This window comes from Mesitornis unicolor, unplaced genomic scaffold (genome assembly GCF_000695765.1).
Source record: "Mesitornis unicolor isolate BGI_N332 unplaced genomic scaffold, ASM69576v1 scaffold14825, whole genome shotgun sequence".
Taxonomy (NCBI): Eukaryota; Metazoa; Chordata; class Aves; order Mesitornithiformes; family Mesitornithidae; genus Mesitornis; species Mesitornis unicolor.
In genome coordinates this window covers 175,379-181,832 of record NW_010187616.1, presented here as the reverse complement: position 1 = coordinate 181,832, position 6,454 = coordinate 175,379, and positions in this window count along the sequence as shown.

Sequence of the window (6,454 nt, the reverse complement as noted above, 5' to 3'; positions counted from 1 at the left end):
TACAAGATTTAATCTGCAAACAAGAATTAGCATGAGTCATGAAAGAAACAAAGTTTTACTAAGTTTTACACCCTAACTCCAAATGTGCACATGGAGGCCAGGAGGAATGACCGAGTTCAAACGTGAAGCTTGATGAACTGTATGAGAGGACAGAAGTGCTTTTGGGATGCAAGAGGTACTTGCATCATAGTTACATTTAATTACGCATTGTAAGGCTTCCATTGTATCATTTTTAAGTGCTGAAGAGTAGCTTTTTTAGGCACTGATTAAAAGCATGCCTTTTCCACTTTGTATTTATTTCATTTTGCTCTCCTCTTAGAGTATCTGAAATAGATTCAGATCTTAATGTCGTCTGGTGATGGTACAAGCAATGAATGTACCATTAGCTATCCTTTGTTTATCTTCTTCTTTTCTGGTAGCACATTGTTGTTTTTGTTCATTTGGGCCCTTTTTACGAAGTGTTTAAGGTTGTTATAGAAGAAGGGAAAGGTTAATTTACAACTTATGGACCTAATGTCTATCATGGCAGCATATATAACTACCTTCATGGTCTCTTCAGCCTTCTGTTCCAACTACTTTATTGCCTAGGTCTTACAGACTTTTCAGTGAAGTTGACCTAGAGGGCTAATGGGAGACCATTCAGTGCAACTCTCCTTAAGTTTCCCTCTCCTTCAAGAATACTAAAACACTGCTGCTGTATAATCTATGCTTTTGAGGTTGTGGTCTATATTTTTTTAACCTTCTAGATCCAAATCACACTCAGAGGAAAGTATTTGACTTGTCTGAATTCTCTAGGTCTCCTAATTACTTTTTAAAAAACAGCATTATTAATCATGTTTCTAAACCAGCCAGTAACTCTTCTGAAATAGATTTAATTACTAAGAGGTCCAAACAGAGCAGAGCAACCTCCACCTGTCAGGTTGGACAAGAGAAATCAAGTGCTTTATAGCAGCAGCAGAACCCTCCATTGATCTTAGAACAGCTGTTAATAAAGCTAGGATCAACAGAAAGATTCATTAATTCAGGAAAGAGTTAACATGGTGTAAACGAGAAATGTTGCTAGTAGTAATGAAATGGTCAGCATCTGGCTTACAAATATCAGTTCTCCAGATACAAAAGGCACCCAACCGCCTTTTTCTAATTATTTAAAATGTGATGTTGTTTACTGTGTTAAAATCCATCATTAAGAAATGGAAAATGCAAATCCAGCAGAGGACTTGTGCAAGCTGCGGATGTGCTTGTTTATTAGGTGACTCTTGATAATCAGAGGAGTGTGTGCATCCATATGCTACTGTTATACTGTGGTTAACTTTCAGTAGCACTTTTTTGTTAAATGGGAATAGCAACCTTTAATTAGGATTTGGGGTTTGGTTCTGAAATTGCCATACACCTGCTTATTCAAAACAGATGTTTTATCTGCAGTGCAGTTTTACTCATAATATGTTATGACGGCAATAGCAGGTTGCTAACAAAATACAAAGGAAAGGCAATATCTACTTGCTGTGTTCTCTTATATGAGGTTAATAAAGTTGACTGATTAGGAATATCAGTTTGCTTTTACCAACATCTGACTATGTTAGCATGCAACATTATAATCTATGTGAATGTATCCTTCAAGACTCTGTCACTGAGACTCTAATTCAGTTTTAGTCAGAAAACAATTATAAAATGGCTTGGCCTTTATGTTGCACTTCATTTTTGTAGTGCTTCATGCATCATCAGCTCTGCATGCATTACACATCTCCTTCCCCATTTTGCAGACAAAAGAAGCTGAAGAACTGTCCAGCACTGAAAGCAATGCACTGGCTTGGCCAACTTCATGCCAACAGCACCACAAACACAACAGATACAGTGAGGTTCCCAAAGCCTTACCCTCTCAGGTAAGCCAATTCCTTTCCTGTGTGTACTCTGTAAATCCTACAGCTAGAAGATAGGACGTGTTCTGGGCTCAAACCTGGTACCTGGGAGGGAACATTTCCAGAATCACTTGCTCTGGCTTTCTAACTGGCTTAGAAGGTAGGAAACGCTTCTGATGCACAAAGTATGCCTCATTGTCCTTCAGATTTTAACTAGAATTTGCTTATAATGTGTAATCAATATCCTATGTAAGTTGAGGGTACCAGTTAGTCATTGAGTAGCCAGCAGAAGCCTGGAACTGTGCTGATTTCATGTGTTGGCTTTGCTGTGTTTATCCCCAAATGTGCACTGAGATCTGTGCAATTGACATGGGCAATTTGTGACCCTTCTTTGTCAGGAAGATGGAAGAAAGAAGGGTGTCAGGAGAAGGGAGGAGCATGGTGCTGAGGCTACCCAGCCCAAGTACCAACAGTGATGAAACACCAAGGACTGAAGCATCACAAAGTAGACATCAGTATGCCTCTCTTCTTTTTCAGCCTTACAGCAGTTAAGTGGATCTTTGTCATGCCTTCTCTGTCAAGACTGTAAAATTGTCATATTGAAAGCTAATGTAACGTGTCAATTTATTTTATAAAGGTACCGTGTAGGTTTCAAATGTGATATAGATGTTAAGTAATATGACAAGAAAGGCATTACTATAACACAAAGATACAAATTTTCTGCCATATTAGCACTTCCTATATTACAATAAAAAAAGTATATTGTGGTTGAGAAGTGTGTATCAAATCTGCAAACCTTGAGCTTTGGTTTCATCCTTTTTGCAAAATTTGTTTCTATCTGATCTTCCTCTGCATTATATGTGGTGCCATTCAGAACAATAGTTTGGCACTCTCTAACAGGTCCATTGCCTTTGATGGCATGGCTTTATAATTTCCAAGAACTCTACAATAAGCAAACCAGCTTTGTTACCGTGTCTTAAACTCTTTTTGGCCTAAAAAATTAAAGCAACTATAGCCAAAGGAGTATAATGCTCTGGTTTACTTGCTTGCTTTTTGTTTTCTTTTTATCACTTGTCCTTTGTACAAGACGTTTCTTGTAATGTCAGACTGTGAGAAGATACAGGCTGTAGAATTAATATATATTGACTCCTTCTCTGGATAGTAGTTTCTTTCTGTAAGAAGGTTTATGTTATCTGACATGCAGCAAAGCCATCTTCTAAGCTCCATTTTATTGATGGGCCAGAAGTACGTGTGGATCCACTTTGACTTTTGGACTCAGAAATGTAGAAAGAGAAGCACCTGTTTAAGTAATTTGCTGAATAAGGGCCACAGTGAACTGAAACATCAAAAAATTATGTAAATACAGGTTTATAGCTTAGCAGAATGAGCACACTGAATGCATAACTGAACAAAGAATTTATTGAGTGAATCTCATCTCTCTTTGTGTCTGCTTTTGGAATAGCTGTGACCACATCCTGCTTTTTTATATTTATTTATTATCTGAATATAGTCAGCAACTACCTTTAACAGATTTCTTTTTATTCTCTGGTTTGATTGTTTAACATTTGAGATTTATTGCTTGATGGGATACCTATTGAAAGGACTGGAAAGATTCCTATTGGCTTCAAAGGACAACAAATTGTGCCTGGAGCTCTGGTACAGCAAAGCATTTAGACACATGTTTAAACATTGATGCTTTCAATGGGAGTTGAACACATGTTTAAGATAAAGCATGTGCTATGGGCTTTGTTGCATAGGGAAGCACTTCAGCACATTCTTAAATGCTTTTCAGAACTGGCACCATAACAACCTCTCCTGTTAGTTACATTTTTTACTTTTATGGAAAAAAAAATAAAAGCACTAGAAGAAGTTACTGTTACTTTACGATAAAAGTATATCTGGTTTTGAATGGGTTTGTTTGTAAGAAAGTTTACAGATACTATGATCTACTTTTGAAGAGCAGAATTTAACCCTATCTTAATAGGAGATGAAGGATTTTTTTTTCCATCCTTTTTCAGCAGTTTCAGTTTGGCACTTGTTTAAGTTGTTATTAATGTGCACACTCGAGAGAGTCTAGGGCCCTCAGTAGTTCTCTTTTATGAAATGCCCTTTTTAGCGTGTAACAACTTCTGCCTCCTATTCACCATTCACTTTTAGTGGTCTCCCTGTTATCACTTCAAATACTTTTCAGAGTGAAGAAGGAACAAGAATGCTCAAAGAAATCTCTTATTCTCAAACTGCACGCATTTTCATGAAGATTTCCTGAGCTCCTCACTCCCACACACCTTTCCCCATGAAAGTGAGAGGAATGTGTCTCTTCCAACTATTTATCCTTCATTAGAACTAAATATAAGATTAAAGGGTTATGGGTATGCAAGATGCTAGTGCTTAAAAATTTGCTTTTTTTCCTTTGGAGAACTGAGCTTTTACCGTGCGAGATGAATGCATTTATACATCAGCAAACCCACTGACAGACAGGAGCCACACAAAGTGCCTGTGAGTCCAAGGCTCAAGATGCTCATGTGTTTTCATACATGAAGCACACAGAGAGGAAGCTTCCCCTAGGAAATGAGGTTGGTCATGTCCCTCTCTCACAAAATCTCTGACAGGAATCCTTTGGAGTTTCAGAAGGGCAAACCTGTACCACTCACAGATTAGCTTGTCTTTGAGCTTCATTGAAGTGAATAGTTAATATGTTAAACCAGTTCCAAACTGACTTGGACACTTTTAACACTTTTGACTATGTTTATGCTGCAAATAACATAAGAATTATATTAACCAACCTCATAATGAGTTCACTCTGCAACCCAAATGTGGTTCCAGTTCATGTTGATGTATCCAGCCTAGCCATGATAGTTGTGCAGCCTGGTGCGGTTAAGAGTCCCAGGTTGCACAGCATCCTGGCTAATTACTCTGGCATAGTCCAAGCTGAGCACCCTCTATGTTCCCATCAGTAGCTTAGTTAAATCATTTAAAAGCTGGCTTGGATATAATTACCCCAAATACAACTACAGATTTCGACTGCAGAAAGGCGTAACCTTAAGAACACCCACACACAAAGTCACACTACTTTAATGACACTGATAATAAACCACTTCAAGTTACATCAGGCCTAAAATAAGATAGAGAACTACTGAGAGTCCAAAGCTAAATATGTAAGATACGATTCACAAAAACACGAGAGACCAGGAAAGGCAGGACACTATACAGGTTCACTCAGGTTTTAAACTGCTTCCAGCTCTGACTTTGTGGAAAGTTTCTTTAAAGCATGACTTTTTTGTAAGAAAATACTTGTTCCTTTGTTTACTGTTTAGAAAACTAAATAAAATCTCTGCAAGAAGCTTTACCTGACCCAAATTAAAGCTTTCTCAGCTAGCAAGAAGCCCACTATTGGGGAGCTGGCTACATCTCCCTGATGTTCTGACAGTGTTTACATTCAGTTTTACAGCACATGGGTTTCACCCTCTCCATGCTGTAGAACAGTGAACAGGAGCTCACACCATCTCCTGAATCTCTGGGTCCTTTCTGCACAGCACGAACAGCCTTTGAAACCATGACTGCTGAGGCTTCCTGGAATGCTTTTTCTGCTTCTGTGTTGAAAGTGTTACTGGCTTAGACATGAGACAGAAGACACTTTCAGTAGAAATAATTTTGAAGACAAAATAAATAACAAAGAAAAAGTGGAAAGGAGTCAAACAGGCAATTATTTGTAATTGAAAAAAATATTGATTTTCCTTTTGATACATAGTCTAAATTATCCCTCAAGAAAAGTAGTAATGTATCTTTAAACAGATTTATTGGCCCTAGCTGTTAAAAAGTGGCTTATTTAACTTCAGTGCCATCACATTTTTCTGTTTTCATTTGGTACAGAGAGAGAATGTAAATGCAGACACTGGAGAGGAGGTTTGATTCAGGGATCAAAAATATTCCAGGTTCTGGAGGGCTCTATGACTCTTCCATAGATTTCATGTTTTCCTCTCAATTTCCAGTTTGCAGGTCTCCATCTCCTCGTCCCTCCTGCTCTGCTCCACACCTCCAAGCTCAGCTTCCAAGAAGAGGTAACATTTGTGCCTGTGCAAGGGTCTGCCACAAGTTGTATACACTGTTTTCTACTTGAAGTTGTCTTACACTCAGATCTGAAGGCAGAAAAGTCCTTCAAATCAAATCCAAAATTAAAATATTAAAAGAAAATAATAATGCATTGTTGGGACTTCATACTAATACCTGTCTATCAACCTGCTGCTTCTACAGGTTTGTTTTCTTCCTGACACTCCTAATATTTCTTCTGTAAAGGTAGTCCATAAGCCAACGTTATGCAAAAGGAAGGTTAAAGGCAGAATTACAGCGTGTTACAGTATAAAAAATCTGCAAAATGGCTATGATTTCCCAAAGTATAACCATGTGTCTGGCTGGCTAGCTGGATGGATGGCAGAAGAAAACCTGCATATTTCCATCGCCAGTGAAACTTGTACAGACTCTGTTTCTGTGCCTTTGAGTCTCAGGTTCAGATTTACCTGTATTTACTAAGGTGCAAATCACAGTAGAAGTTTATGCATAGAAGGATATTTCATCATGTTTCTGTATTTCCATCTCTGTCT